The 16,810-nt window shown below is 42.6% G+C and overlaps 1 pseudogene; it reads right to left on the reverse strand.

The window, feature by feature from the left end:
• Window positions 1–208: 208 nt before the first annotated feature.
• On the reverse strand, window positions 209–12,968 carry LOC100343525 (putative olfactory receptor 7A2; annotated as a pseudogene).
• Window positions 12,969–16,810: the final 3,842 nt, after the last annotated feature.

Genomic DNA, 16,810 nt, shown 5'->3' on the forward strand with positions numbered 1-16,810 from the left:
ACCGATAGTCCGGGAAAATTTAGTTTAATAAAAGTGGAGTTACGGTAGCCTAAGAAAAAGGATCAGGAAAAAATTGCAGAGGAAACTCTTCCGGATCTAGTGGCTGTGACTCAGAGGACCTACTGGGAGAGCAAGGTTGCCCACCACGCGGAAGCCGATCCAAGGGAGCCGCAGGGTCTGCACGCCAGTGCAGGAAGGGGAGTGGATGTCACGCAGACACCAGCGGGGAGAGCAGGGATGCCCAGGACGTCCACACATCAGTGCTGGCAGGGGAGGTGAGCTCAGTAACCTGAGACATTGGCGGGGAAATGGTGGTCAGAATCTAGAGGGGAGCGGGAAAGTGCACCAGACTGACTACAGGAGAGAAGGAAAAAAAAAGGTGGGGGGTACTGGTACAGACGAGTTTCTCTCTAGTTTCTCTCTCCACCAACCTTGCAAAGGCGAGCAAGAGACAAAGAGCAGGCCCCACTCTGGATATACATAACAACAGGGGAGAGCTAAGGAACTGAGGTGCTACAATTCAGTAGCCTAGGTAACCCAGTGGGAGTCCAGAGGAGAAACAGAGCCTGCACAGACTCTTTGGGTAGAAGCCAGAGATCGGAAGCTAAATATCATCAATTCTGCACAGCCGTGCGGTATTACTCACCTCCTGAATAAAATAAATAAATAAATAAATAATTATATAGAGATTTACCACGCACACCCGTAACCCGGAAGAACGAAGCAGAGCTCTCAGGCCACACCCATCTCAAGCCTCCAAGGCTCCTCCAACAGCAGGCAGTCCACTTAACACAGACATAGTATAAAAAATGCACAGTGAGGGAAGAAGAATTAACTATGCCAAGCAACAAACACAAAAATCGAGGGAACAAGATCAACGATGACACTATGATGCCTCCAAATAAACAAAACAACCTAAGCCAAGATTATGAAGATGATGAGATAGAAGAAATGCAAGATACGGATTTCAAAAAATTTATGATAAGAACATTTAGAAGTTTTCAAAAGCAAATCCTTGAACTACAGAAATCCTTATTGACAGGATTGAAAATCTCTCTCGTGAAAATGAAATTTTAAGTAAGAATCAAAATGAAACGCAGAAACTAGTAGAACAGGAAAGTGTGATAATGAAGAGAAATCAAAATGAAATGAACAGCTCAATAGATCAAATGACAAACACATTAGAAAGTCTAAAAAACAGAGTCAGTGAAACAGAAGAGAGAATATCGGACTTAGAAGACAGAGCACAGGAAAACATACAGTCAAACCAAAGAAAAGAAGAGGAAATTAGAAATCTAAAAAATATTGTTGGGAATCTACAGGATACTATTAAAAAGAAAACCAACATTTGAGTTCTAGGAGTTCCTGAAGGCATGGAGAGAGAGAAAGGATTAGAAAGCCTTTTTAGTGAGATACTAGCAGAGAACTTTCTGGGTTTGGAGAAGGACAGAGACATCCTAGTACAGGAAGCTCATAGAACCCCCAGTAAACATGACCAAAAGAGATCCTCACCACGACACGTTGTAATTAAACTCACCACAGTGAAACATAAAGAAAAGATCCTAAAATGTGCAAGAGAGAAACGTCAGATTACTCTCAGAGGATCTCCAATCAGGCTCACAGCAGACTTCTCATCAGAAACACTACAGGCTAGGAGGGAGTGGCGAGACATAGCACAGGTGCTAAGAGAGAAAAATTGCCAGCCCAGAATATTATATCCTGCTAAGCTCTCATTTGTGAATGAAGGTGAAATAAAGACCTTTCATAGCAAACAGAAATTGAAAGACTTTGTGGCCACTTGTCTGGCCCTGCAAAAGATATTTAAAGATGTGCTACACTCAGAAACACAGAAACATGACCATCAATATGAAAGAAGGTAAAGGAAGAACACCTACCAGTAAAAGAGCATGGGAAGCTCAAAGCATATACTAGAAAATATCTCCGGGAAAATGGCAGGGCAATGTCACTATGTATCAATAGTCACATTAAACATTAATGGCCTGAACTGTCCAGTTAAAAGACACCGATTGGCTGATTGGCTTAAGGAACAAAGACCAACTATTTGTTGCCTACAAGAAACACATCTCTCTAACAAAGATGCATGCAGACTGAAAGTGAAAGGTTGGAAAAAGATATTCCATGCCAACAGAAACCAAAAAAAAGTAGGTGTAGCCATATTAATATCAGACAAAATAAACTTTAATACAAAAACTGTTAAGAGAGACAGAGAGGGGCACTATATAATGATTAAGGGTTCAATTCAACAGGAAGATGTAACTATTATAAATGTATATGCACCTAATTACAGGGCACTGGTCTATTTAAAAGATATGTTAAGGGACTTAAAGGGAGACTTAGATTCCAATACAATAGTACTGGGGGACTTCAATACTCCACTCTCAGAAACAGACAGATCATCCGGACAGAAGATCAACAAGGAAACAGCAGATTTAATCGACACTCTTGCCCAAATGGATCTAACAGATATCTACAGAACTTTCAATCCTACATCTTCTCAGCAGTGCATGGAACCTTCTCTAGGATTGATCACATACTAGGCCATAAAGCAAGTCTCAGCAAATTTAAAAGAATTAGAATCATACGATGCAGCTTCTCAGACCACAGCGGAATGAAGCTGGAAATTAGCAACTCAGGAAACCCTAGAAAGTATGCAAACACATGGAGACTGAACAACATGCTCCGGAATGAACACTGGGTCATTCAAGAAATCAAAAGAGAAATCAAAAACTTTCTGGACGTAAATGAGGATAACAACACAACATATCAAAACTTATGGGATACAGCAAAAGCAGTACTGAGAGGCAAGTTTATAGCAATAGGTGCCTATATCAAGAAATTGGAAAGGTACCAAATAAATGAGCTTTCAGTGCATCTCAAGGACCTAGAAAAACTGCAGCAAATCAGACCCAAATCTAGTAGGAGAAGAGAAATAATTAAAATCAGAGAAGAAATTAACAGGATTGAATCCAAAAAAAAATTACAAAAAATCAGCCAAGCGAGGAGCTGGTTTTTTGAAAAACTAAACAAAATTGACACCCCATTGGCCCAACTAACCAAAAAAAGAAGAGAAAAGACCCAAATCAATAAAATCAGAGATGAAAAGGAAATGTAACAACAGACACCACAGAAATAAAAAGAACCATCAGAAATTACTAAAGGACTTGTATGCCAGCAAACAGGAAAATCTATCAGAAATGGATAGATTCCTGGACACATGCAATCTACCAAAATTGAACCATGAAGACATAGAAAACCTAAATAGACCCATAACTGAAACAGAAATTGAAGCAGTAATAAAGGCCCTCCCAACAAAGAAAAGCCCAGGACCAGATGGATTCACTGCTGAATTCTACCAGACATTTAAAGAAGAACTAATCCCATTTCTTCTCAAACTATTCAGAACAATCGAAAAAGAGGGAATCCTCCCAAATTCTTTCTATGAAGCCAGCATCACCTTAATCCCTAAGCCAGAGAAAGATGCAGCACTGAGAGAAAATTATAGACCAATATCCCTGATGAACATAGACGCAAAAATCTTCAATAAAATTCTCGCCAATAGAATACAACAACACATCAGAAAAATCATCCACCCAGACCAAGTGGGATTTATCCCTGGTATGCAGGGATGGTTCAACATTCGCAAATCAATCAATGTGATTCACCACATTAACAGACTGCAAAAGAAAAATCATATGATTATCTCAATAGATGCAGAGAAAGCATTTGATAAAATTCAACACCCTTTCATGATGAAAACTCTAAGCACATTGGGTATAGAAGGAACATTCCTCAATATAATCAAAGCAATTTATGAAAAACCCACGGCCAGCATCCTATTGAATGGGGCAAAGTTGGAAGCATTTCCACTGAGATCTGGCACCAGACAGGGATGCCCACTCTCACCACTGCTATTTAACATAGTTCTGGAAGTTTTAGCCAAGCCATCAGACAAGAAAAAGAAATTAAAGGAATACAAATTGAGAAGGAAGAAGTCAAACTATCCCTCTTTGCAGATGATATGATTCTTTACTTAGAGGATCCAAAGAACTCTACAAAGAGACTATTGGAACTCATAGAGGAGTTTGGCAAAGTGGCAGGATATAAAATCAATGCACAAAAATCAACAGCCTTTGTATACACAAGCAATGCCACGGCTGAGAAAGAACTGCTAAGATCAATCCCATTCACAATAGCTACAAAAACAATCAAATACCTTGGAATAAACTTAATCAAGGACGTTAAAGATCTCCATGATGAGAATGACAAAATCTTAAAGAAAGAAATAGAAGAGGATACCAAGAAATGGAAAAATCTTCCATGCTCGTGGATTGGAAGAATCAACATCATCAAAATGTCCATTCCCCCAAAAGCAATTTATAGATTCAATGTAATTCCAATCAGGATACCAAAGACATTCTTCTCAGATCTAGAAAAAATGATGCTGAAATTCATATGTGGGCAAAAAAGACCTCGAATAGCTAAAGCAATCTTGTACAACAAAAACAAAGCTGGAGGCATCACAATACCAGATTTCAGGACATACTACAGGGCAGTTGTAAACAAAACAGCATGGTACTGGTACAGAAACAGATGGAAAGACCAATGGAACAGAATTGAAACACCAGAAAGCAACCCAAACATCTACAGCCAACTTATATTTGATCAAGGATCTAAAACCAATTCCTGGAGCAAGGACAGTCTATTCAATAAATGGTGCTGGGAAAACTGGATTTCCACGTGCAGAAGCATGAAGCAAGACCCCTACCTTACACCTTACACAAAAATCCACTCAACATGGATTAAAGACCTAAATCTATGACCTGACACCATCAAATTATTAGAGAACATTGGAGAAACCCTTCAAGATATTGGCACAGGCAAAGAGTTTCTGGAAAAGACCCGGGAGGCACAGCATTCAAAGACAAAATCAACTATTGGGATTGCATCAAATGAGAAATTTCTGTGCTTCAAAAGAAACAGTCAGGAGAGTGAAGAGACAACCGACAGAATGGGAAAAAATATTTGCAAACTAGGCAACAGATAAAGGGTTAATAACCAGACTCTACAAAGAGATCAAGAAACTCCACAACATCAAAACAAACAACCCACTTAAGAGATGGGTCAAGGACCTCAATAGACATTTTTCAAAAGAGGAAATCCAAATGGCCAACAGGCACATGAAAAAATGTTCAAGGTCACTAGCAATCAGGGAAATGCAAATCAAAACCACAATGAGGTTTCACCTTACCCCGTTAGAATGGCTCACATACAGAAATCTACCAACAACAGATGCTGGCGAGGATGTGGGGAAAAAGGGACACTAACCCACTGTTGGTGGGAATGCAAACTGGTCAAGCCACTATGGAAGTCAGTCTGGAGATTCCTCAGAAACCTGAATGTAACCCTACCGTTCAACCCAGCCATCCCACTCCTTGGAATTTACCCAAAGGAATTTAAATTGGCAAACAAAAAAGCGGTCTGCACCCTAATGTTTACTGCAGCACAATTCACAACAGCCAAGACCTGGAACCAACCTAAATGCCCATCAACGGTAGACTGGATAAAGAAATTATGGGATATGTACTCTTTAGAATACTATACCGCAGTAAGAAACAATGAAATCCAGTCATTTGCAACAAAATGGAGGAATCTGGAACACATCATGCTGAGTGAAATAAGCCAGTCCCAAAGGGACAAATACCATATGTTCTCCCTGATCGGTCACAACTGACTGAACACCAAAAAGGAAACCTGTTGAAGTGAAATGGACACTAAGAAACGGTGACTTGATCAGCATAGCCCTGACTGTTAATGAACAACTTAATACATTATCCCTCTTAGTAGTTTTTTTCTGTTCTACTTAATATGACTGGTTTAATTCTGTAATTAATACACAGTTATTCTTAAGTGTTAAAATTTAACTGAAATGTGATCCCTGTTAAATATAAGAGTTGGAATAAGAGAGGGAAGAGATGTGCAATTCGGGACATGCTCAAGTTGACTTGCCCCAAATGGTAGAGTTAGAAACTTACCAGGGGATTCCAATTCAATCTCATCAAGGTGGCATGTACCAATGCCATCTCACTAGTCCAAGGGATCAATTTCAGTTCACAATTGATCATAATGAAAGGACTAAGAGTCAAAGGGAGCACATCAACAAGTCTAGTGCCTGCTAATACTAACCGATAGAATAAATAAAGGGGAGAGTGATGCAACAGGGGAAGTGAGATATTCAGCAGACTCATAGAATGGCAGATGTCCTAAACAGCACTCTTGCCTCAGAATCAGCCCTAAAGGCATTCGGATCCAGCTGAAAAGCCCATGAGAGTATTTCAGGCATGGAAAGCCAAGACACTCTGGCAAAAAAAAGACCTAAATGAAAGATCTCTGTGAGTGAGATCCCAGTGGAAAGAACAGGTCTTCAAAGAAGCAGGTACCTTTCTCTGAAGGGAGGAGAGAACCTCCACTTTGACTATGACCTTGTCTAAACAAGATAAGAGTCGGAGAACTCAAAAGGCTTCCATAGCCTTGGAAACTCATGACTGGAGCATAGGGAGATTACTGATGCCATAAACAGGAGTGTCAATTTGTAAAGTCAACAACAGGAGTCACTGTGCACTTACTCCTCATGTAGGATCTCTGTCCTTAATGTGCTGTACATTGAGATTTAATGCTATAATGAGTACTCAAACAGTATATTTCACTTTGTGTTTCTATGTGGGTGCAAACTGTTGAAATCTTTACTTAATGTATACTAAACTGATCTTCTGTATATATAGAAAATTGAAAATGAATCTTGATATGAATGGAAGGGGAGAGAGAGAGGGAAAGGGGAGGGTTGCAGGTGGGAGGGAAGTCATCCGGGGGGGAAGGGGATGCCAATGTAGTCCATAAGCTGTACTTTGGAAATCTATACTCATTAAATAAAAGTTAAAAAAAATCCCAAAATAGTGATCTCAAAAGTTTGTGACTCTCAGATGGAGAGGCTGAGGACAATTCATGAACAACTCTGTGCTCCTGAGCTGGGGCTGCATCTTCTACTTGTGGCTGCATGTTGGAGGTCAAAACCATGGATTTTGGAGCACTCATGGTGTTAATGTTATGCATACTCTGTGTGCACCAAAGTGCAAGGGGATGGGGAGTGTTATTTTCTAGTGGGTGGTGGGAAAGGCTGGCACCAAGGGGACATTTGGAACGAGGACTCAGAAAGCAAACACATTACACACAGAAGTGAGATCCTTTCAGGAGCAATACCAGCACCTGAGAGACGTGCGTGTGACAGAAAATCCAGACTGAAATGGAAGTCAGTGCGGGGAGGGGGAAGAGCAAGAGGGGGCTGATGAGATGGGGACAGGGATGTGGAGAAAACTGGAGGTCTCCCCGCTCCATGTAGACAGCAAGGGGCAGAGAACCCGCAGCCTCACTGAGTCCCCCTTGTGCCTTATTAATGTCATTGCTAGGAGTCTTGCGGATGGAGCCAGATTCTCTCCTCGGTACAACAGGTGCATTGAGTGCTGGGTTTGTAGTTAACAGTTGTGTGTGTGTGTGTGAGAGAGAGAGTTTAAAAATGTCACTGTATTTTAGTGAAATTGACATCTTTGGATTTGATTATTGTTTATAGCCCTTGTCAATATTCCTGTTGGACAATGGCCATTGTACTTTTTACTTGTTGAAGTCTTTAGTTAGTGGAGTATTAAGCCTTGACTATAAAGTAAGTTCAAAATAACTTATCTTAAAAATTAAAAAGAAAGAAAGAAAGAAAGAAACCAGGACGGGGGGACTGAGGGCTGGAGGAAGGAAGGGAACTGTCATTAGATTTTTAGGATTGTATCTATAAACAACATTAAGTCTGTGCCCTTTATATTAAAAATAAATGTCATATATCCAAAAATAAATAAATAAAATAAAAATGGAATGATAATCTAACACTAACATCTGAGAGAAATGGGAAACCTTTTAAAAATTACAAGTAGTAATACTTTAAACTTCTTTCATAATTACAAATAGTCACAGTAGTAGTAATGACACCAGCATTGGCCACTAATTCATCAATAAACTGACAAATACTTGAAAGTGAAAGAATATGAGAGTCATTGCAGATGAAAGGAAGAAGGTGTGTCTACTTATAATTTCATCCTGTATGCAGAGAATTCATTCAGGTTTGCTTATGGACCATAGAGTGATTTTAGTGAAATAGATAAAAGCAGTGTATTCCACATGGCAGTAGAGAAGAGGGGACTTTTAGATAATGATCTAATCATATAAAGCTAAGAAGAACCATAAGGAATATGAAGTTAGGAGAGTCATTTGATATGAAAAGTTGAAAATGTGTACAAAGGAGACTTATTAGAACTAAGGTTGCAGAATAACTTTCTAGATTTAAAAACAGGGGCATGGACACAGTGGATGTGGAACTGATACTTGAAAACAGAGAGTTACAAACTTTAACATCTGTCCCTGAGTGTATCCAAGACCCTGTTTCAAAATGTTGGTGGAAAATGGGACTACGAGACCTGAGCCTGCAGACCCTAGCCCAGGAGCAGAAGCTGTCATGTCCGCTCCTCTAATCTATTATGAGTTGTAAACAGTAGAGACCATTCATACCAGGGGAAATGATATGAGCTCACCCCACTGCACATCCCTCTGCACCTCACACTCCTCTCCTCCTCTAGACTGCAAAACTTTATAAAGTTGACTCTGTTTCACTCTGAGCTCTTTCTCCCATTGCCTCTTAGAATTGGGATTCCTTTACCTTCAGTTCCTCACCAGCAATGACCATTGCCTTGGGGAGTGCCAATGTTTATTTCTCATTTTAATATCACAGACAAGTGCATTTGTGAGTGAAGCAAACAGGCAAACAATGCCAGTCCTCTCTCGGGTCAGAGCTAGGTTGGTTCAGCTTTCAGCTGACCCCTGGTAAAACTCTGTGTCCACTGCCTGGGACCCCTCCGGCAGTGTCAGGCAGACTCACCTGCATGGGGTCCCTGAGAAGAAGGTCTCTGTGTGGAAACACGAATTCCACCCTGGATGGTGGATGACGGAGACTGAGGCTCTCTCCAAGACAAGGCAGCAAGAAGGAGTGGAGCATTGGTCCCTGAGCCAGACTCTGGACTCCAAATGCAACAACCAGCTTCCCTCTAGTCCAGGGCTGCACAATCTGAGGGACAACAGCAGAGGAGATATTTACAGCTCCCTGCACCTGCTCATGAGGGAACTCCCTGCCTGTTACTCTGAGCTCTGAACACCTGATGGCCCTGAGGGACACTAGCCTGGACACGAAGCAATTTTTCTTCCAGGTGCCTCCCAAGAGACCAGGGCAGAGGTCAGGTGGAATCCTTTTTCTGATTCTCTTGCTCTGTGTCAAAAACTAAGCAATATCACTTAGTCGCTCATCTTAAAATGTTAATTCTAAGAGCTATATGGAAATATCATTAATTACCATAACCTGAGCTTTGAATGTTCTAGGAATTGTCTGATTTAATTTGTACAGAATGTGTTATATGAGGTCTTTACTGATAGAATCTTGATGGCCAAGATAGGGCTTAGAGGGGAGGAGTGATCCATCCAGTGGGATAAATTAAATAAGAGACAGTGCCTTGATGGAGCTTTCAGGTGCTTCCAGTTCTCATCCTCTGGACCAATGGTTCTCAATTAGACCGATGGTTCTGATTGTGCTCTTGGGGATATTTGCAATGTGAAGGACGCCCAGGGAAGCACCCAGTACAGCATCAGTGCTCTGCTCCAAATGTCAACAGTGAGAGGATGAGACAGCAGCAACTCCAACTTCAGTGTGCACACAAGGGTTAAAATTCAAGTACAGTTTCTGATTCAGAAGTTCTCCTTTGTTCAGAAATTCTAGAATGTCTTTTCAAGAGCTGTTTATTTCAGAATAGTTTTAAATTTTTTAAAGATTTATTTGAAAGAGTTACACAGAGAAGGAAAGGTAGAGGTAGAGGTAGAGGCAGAGGCAGAGGCAGAAGCAGAGGCAGAGAGTTCTACCATCTGCTGGTTCACTCCTCAGTTGGCTGCAACAGCTGGAGCTGAGCTGATCTGAAGCCAGAAGCCAGGAGCTTCTTTTGGGTCTCACATATGGGTGCAGGGTCCCAAGAACTTGGACCATCTTCTGCTTTCCCAGGCCATAGCAGAGAGCTGGATCAGAAGTATAGCAGCCGGGACTCGAACCGGCACCCATATGGGATGCCAGCACTGCAGGTGACAGCTTTACCCACTATGCCACAATGCCAGCCCTAGTTTTACTTTTTAATAGAAGCATTGTGAAGTGCTACAGAGTTCCCAGGCACCCTACCCCAGCTCCCTTTGTTATTAACATGTATCTGTCACAATCTGTCAGCCACACACTGCTTCCCCTATTATCAACATATCGTATTAATATATTTGTCACAATTAATGAGCATCACTCAGCTTCTGCTATTATTTTTTTAATCAGCATTCCCTTCATCCCTCCCACCTTTCCAGCCTCTAGTAATTAACATTCTGTGTTCAGCATGAGTTTTTTCAGGTACCACAATGAGGGAGAACATGTGATATATTTTAGGCAGGAGCAGGAAAATCACTCAATGAAGCACGTAAAGCACATCAACCAACCCCTCACTCTGACATAGCCTTCTACACTGGACCACAACACCCTTTATTTACAGAGTCCAAGTGCACTTGACAATGAAATACATTTGCATCACAGTACCATTTGTGGTTGAATAATCTTACTTTCTTTATTAAAGGTTATTTCCAACACCGGTCCCTATCAAGACAATCTACAGATTCATATTTGTCTTTTCATGTAGACTCTACGTGAGATTGTTGAGTGATCACATGAACTGGAGGAATTCACACCCAGTTGTTGTCAGTGATTATGTCTGGCACCGCAGATCCCAACTGACTCAAAGAGCAGGATTCTAGAGAAGGAGACCCACTGAACTGCCCCAGGTCACTGGAGTCTACATTGTCTGGGTGAGCAGTTCAGGTGCAGAAATGCACAAGAATAACGGACACTCCAGGGCCAACAATGGTCTTAGGGTTTGTTCTACTCTACAATTACATGAATGACATTATTTGCCAGAGATAAAAGTCCATATAAGTAAAGTGAGTATGATTCTTCTTTTTGTAAACAGAGCTATTTAATCAGCTTGATGTGTTTTGTTGAGAAGAAATTATCCCTTAGAAATCTTCATTGTACTGTGAGTTACGTAGAAATTCTCAACACAAGAGTGTTTCCACGAGTCTGTGTGAAAACACAACTGGATGTGATCCCAAAGCTGTGCAGCACCAGAATAAACTCTCTTCTACTTCCATTATGCACAGAGTGGTGAGTACCATCCTGGTTTGATACAAAGTCCTAAGAAAAACAGGGAAAGTGGGAAAATGGCAAAGAATGTAGTTATGACACAAAATTTAGTCAATTCAGTCTCAAACCGTACACAGAAGATGAAATCACAGAAAGAGAAAACACCAAGAAGAACAAACAAAGCAAATTTCATTTCTATAATCTGATTAATGAACCAGTTTCTGGCTGTGAGACTGTGCCATGCAATCATGGGCATTTTTTTCAGTCCAAGGACAATGGGTCATTTTATGACTTTCCATCCAAAGGATCCCTTCAGAGCCCTCTTTTTTTTTACAGGCAGAGTGGACAGTGAGAGAAAGAGACAGAGAGAAAGGTCTTCCTTTGCCGTTGGTTCACCCTCCAATGGCCGCTGCGGCCGGCGCGCTGCACCCGGCGCACTGCACCCGGCGCACCGCACTGATCCGATGGCAGGAGCCAGGTACTTATCCTGTTATCCCATGGGGTACAGGGCCCAAGCACTTGGGCCATCCTCCACTGCACTCCCTGGCCACAGCAGAGAGCTGGCCTGGAAGAGGGGCAACCGGGACAGAATCTGGCGCCCCGACTGGGACTAGTACCCGGTGTGCCGGCGCCACAAGGTGGAGCATTAGCCTAGTGAGCCACGGCGCCGGCCCAGAGCCCTCTTAACATCTGTGTTCCTCAGGCTGTAGATGAAGGGGTTCAGCATGGGGGTGACCACGGTGTACTTCACTGAGGCAGTTGCAGTTGAGTGTGGGTTTTGAGTAACAGCAGAACTGAAGTACACACCTAGTCCTGTGCCATAAAATAAGGAGACGACAGCGAGATGTGGCACAGGTGGAAAATGCTTTATTCTTCCCCTGAGCTGAGGAGATGGCACGGATGGAGGAGACGATCTTAGAGCAGGAGTAAAGGATCCCAGCCAGGGGACCTCCACCTGGCAGCATAACTGTAAATACATGACCACATCATTAAGAAGGGTGTTAGAGCAGGCAAGATGGGCCATCTGATTCAGTTCACAGAAGAAGTGGGGGATTTCCAGGGGTGCACAGAAGGACAGCTGCAGCACCAGGAGGCTGTGTGACAAGGCATGCAGGACACTGATGACCCAGCACACCAGCACCAGCTGCACACACAGCTGGGGTTTCATGATGACCGTGTAGTGCAGGGGGTGACAGATGGCCACAAACCTGTCATAGGCTATCACCGCCAGGAGGAAGTTGTCCATCTCTGCAAATAGCATGAAGAAGAACATCTGGGTGATGCAGCCTGCATAGCTGATGGCTGTGCTCTGTGTCTGGATGTTCACCAGCATCTTGGGGACGGTGGTGGAGGTGAAGCAGACGTCCACCAAGGACAGGTTGGAGAGGAAGAAGTACATGGGCGTGTGGAGGTGGGGGTCTGAGAGGATGGCCAGGAGGATGAGCAAGTTCCCAGCCACAGTGACCAGGTACATGGAGAGGAAGAGCCCAAATATGAGGGGCTGCAGTGCTGGGTCCTCTGAGAATCCCATGGGAAGGAATTCTGAAGGTTTCCTTTCATTGCCTGGTTCTATGTGGAGTAAGTCACTGCCAGGGAAAAGAACAATAATCTGACATATGTTCACACCAGTGTGCTTTACCAACATAATAGAAATCCTAGAATCCATAGGATGCAGTGAAGAAACTGAATCCCGTTTTGTGGTTGGATCTGTCCCAGTGTAGGGACGCCAAGTGCCATCACTGGTGAGGAACTCCTGTGTCTCCCTCCGTCCTTTCTTAAGATGTCGTGAGTTTTACATTTTCAGTGAGGAAATCTTTCATCACCTGAGGGTTATCAATCCAGTTCTGCTCCTGGTCCGGACACACAGGGGCCATGAGCTTAGGGTGATAAAATAAAACATCCCTACAGTGTGAAGATGGAGGAAGAACACATGCACACAGAGGTGAGATCCTCCATGTCAGATGACAACGAGCGAGTGAAAGAAGAACGTCGGGTACAGATCGAGGATTCCTTCTGCAGAATGCAGAAGTGCTTCAGATTTCAAACTTCTTCAGATTTTGGACATTTGGATAAACACCATATTTTAGGGCTGACGTATAAACAGAATATTCACTAATTTTTCGTACAAACTTCTACACATTGCAGATGCTAATTTCATATCATATGTCTAATATTTTGTGCACGGAACAGAATTTGGGAGAAATGGATGAAGAGACAGGAAGGGTCCTTTCTGGCTGTGGAGTGCTGCACAAACAGCTCTGTGCTCCTGTGACTGCACCTGCTGCCTGGTGTCAGGTGTGGAATCTTCCATTTGTGGTCTCATGTAGCAACTCAAAAACTGTTGGATTTTGGAGCATTTTGGATGTTATCATTGAAGGGACTTAATCTGGATGGAAGTGCAAGGGAACATTTGAACAGAGATCTCAAGGTTGAAAGGGTTATGAATACACCAGGTTATCTTCAGAATTGAGGTTGTTTCAGTGGCAACACTCATGCAAAGATAAGAGGGAGGCATTGGTGTCAGAAAATCTGGTCTTAAAGGAAGCGAGTGTGGCAAAGGGGTTGAGCAAGACAACGAGGGGATGAGATGGTGACTCTACAGCTGTGGAGACCACAAGATGCAGGGAGCCCTCATCCTTAGCAAGTCCCTCTTGTACTGTTGTACTCTATGGTGAGGCATCTGTAGACTGAACCAGATCTCTCTGCAGCACTGTGTGTGCATTGAGTGCTGGGTGTATACTGTCAAGGTCCCCTTGGTGTCTACTCAATGAACCTGGGAACCCCTGCTCTGAGTGCCACTCTCACTCCACACAGGACACCCACCCACCTGGACAAGCTCACTGAGCAGCCACTTTGCCTCCTGAGTGGTGTCACCTCCATGTCCTTCTAATGCAGCCCCACCACCGAGATTGGGAGTGCATCCTACAAAGCTTTCAACATAGGACCATCTTTCTCCCAGGTAGGAGGGTCCTTCAAAGAGTGTGGAAAATGTATTTAAAAGCTATTTTTTGTGTGCAGAGTGATTGATATCCATGCGTAGAGTTTTCATAGCATACATTTTCCATAGACTGTGAATACCTCTTATATTGAAAAAATAATATACAAAATTCCAAACCCATCATCCTCCCACATACAAATATGGGTATAGTTGGACTCTTGTTTCTTACTAAATGTGAATTTCTTCTGTTTTAATCTTGGTAGACACGTCATAGTTGCCTATATGAATATGAGGTATAAGGTGATGTTTTGACTCATGTGTACAATGTGTAATAAGGTCAAATAGGGTAATTAGCATTCCCATCCCTTAAACATTTGTCATTCCTTTGTTTTTTTTTTTTATTTTTTTATTTTTTTTATTTATTTTTTTTTTATTTTTTTTTTTGACAGGCAGAGTGGACAGTGAGAGAGAGACAGAGAGAAAGGTCTTCCTTTGCCGTTGGTTCACCCTCCAATGGCCGCCGCGGCCGGCGCGCTGCGGCCGGCGCACCGCGCTGATCCGATGGCAGGAGCCAGGAGCCAGGTGCTTTTCCTGGTCTCCCATGGGGTGCAGGGCCCAAGCACCTGGGCCATCCTCCACTGCACTCCCTGGCCACAGCAGAGAGCTGGCCTGGAAGAGGGGCAACCGGGACAGAATCCGGCGCCCCGACCGGGACTAGAACCCGGTGTGCCGGCGCCGCTAGGCGGAGGATTAGCCTAGTGAGCCGCGGCGCCGGCTGTCATTCCTTTGTGCACAGAACATTCTAGAACTTTTCTTCTCATTCTTTTGAGTTACACAATGAAATATCATTAACTATACCCACTCTACTGTGCAACAGATTATGCCTTCTTTTGAAGAGACTTGAAAACTGCGTGTGTGTGTGTGTGTGTGTGTGTGTATGAGAGAGAGAGAGAGAGAGAATTTGACATGGGGGAGACCAAGTTCTAACAATCCCAGTTGGTCTCTGAGGGACAGTGAGGAAGAAAATTCTGTCCTGTGTCTGACAGGATCCTAACCCTGATTGTGTCCCTTTGTTACAAATGGAATAAAAAGCAGCTGTGAGAATGACTCAACAATTGAATGACAATCTAAACTAATCTGAAAAACAAGGTGTGAAATAAGGGAGACTGGGGGAGGGAGAGAAATAGGGAGGGAAAAATGGTTATCTTAGAATTGTACCTATGAAATCTGTTCTCTTTATACTAATAATTTTTTTAACTTTTATTTAATGAATATAGATTTCCAAAGTACAGCTTATGGACTACACTGGCGTCCCCTCCCATGACTTCTCTCCCACCTGCAACCCTCCCCTTTCCCTCTCTCTCTCCCCTTCCATTCATATCAAGATTCATTTTCAATTTTCTATATATACAGAAGATCAGTTTAGTATACATTAAGTAAAGATTTCAACAGTTTGCACCCCCATAGAAACACAAAGTGAAATATACTGTTTGAGTACTCGTTATAGCATTAAGCCTCAATGTACAGCACATTAAGGACAGAGATCCTACATGAGGAGTAAGTGCACAGTGACTCCTGTTGTTGACTTTACAAATTGACACTCCTGTTTATGGCATCAGTAATCTCCCTATGCTCCAGTCATGAGTTTCCAAGGCTATGGAAGCCTTTTGAGTTCTCCGACTCTTTTCTTGTTTAGACAAGGTCATAATCAAAGTGGAGGTTCTCTCCTCCCTTCAGAGAAAGGTACCTCCTTCTTTGAAGACCTGTTCTTTCCACTGGGATCTCACTCACAGAGATCTTTCATTTAGGTCCTTTTTTTTTTTTGCCAGAGTGTCTTGGCTTTCCATGCCTGAAATACTCTCATGGGCTTTTCAGCTGGATCCCAATGCCTTTAGGGCTGATTCTTGGGCCAGAGTGCAGTTTAGGAAATCTGCCATTCTATGAGTCTGCTGTGTATCTCGCTTCCCATGTTGGATCACTCTCCCCTTTATTTATTCTATCGGTTAGTATTAGCAGGTACTAGACTTGTTTATGTGATCCCTTCGACTCTTAGTCCTTTCATTATGATCAATTGTGAACTGAAATTGATCCCTTGGACTAGTGAGATGGCATTGGTACATGCCACCTTGATGGGATTGAATTGGAATCCCCTGGTAAGTTTCTAACTCTACCATTTGGGGCAAGTCAGCTTGAGCATGTCCCAAATTGTACATCTCTTCCCTCTCTTATTCCCACTCTTATGTTTAACAGGGATCACATTTCAGTTAAATTTCAACACTTAAGAATAACTGTGTATTAATTACAGAATTAAACCAGTCGTATTAAGTAGAACAGACAAAAAACTACTAAGAGGGATAATGTATTAAGTTGTTCATTAACAGTCAGGGCTATGCTGATCAAGTCACCGTTTCTTAGTGTCCATTTCACTTCAACAGGTTTCCTTTTTGGTGTTCAGTCAGTTGTGACCGATCAGGGAGAACATATGGTATTTGTCCCTTTGGGACTGGCTTACTTCACTCAGCATGATGTGTTCCAGATTCCTCCATTTT

The sequence above is a fragment of the Oryctolagus cuniculus genome, chromosome 16 (genome assembly GCF_964237555.1).
Source record: "Oryctolagus cuniculus chromosome 16, mOryCun1.1, whole genome shotgun sequence".
NCBI classification, from domain to species: domain Eukaryota; kingdom Metazoa; phylum Chordata; class Mammalia; order Lagomorpha; family Leporidae; genus Oryctolagus; species Oryctolagus cuniculus.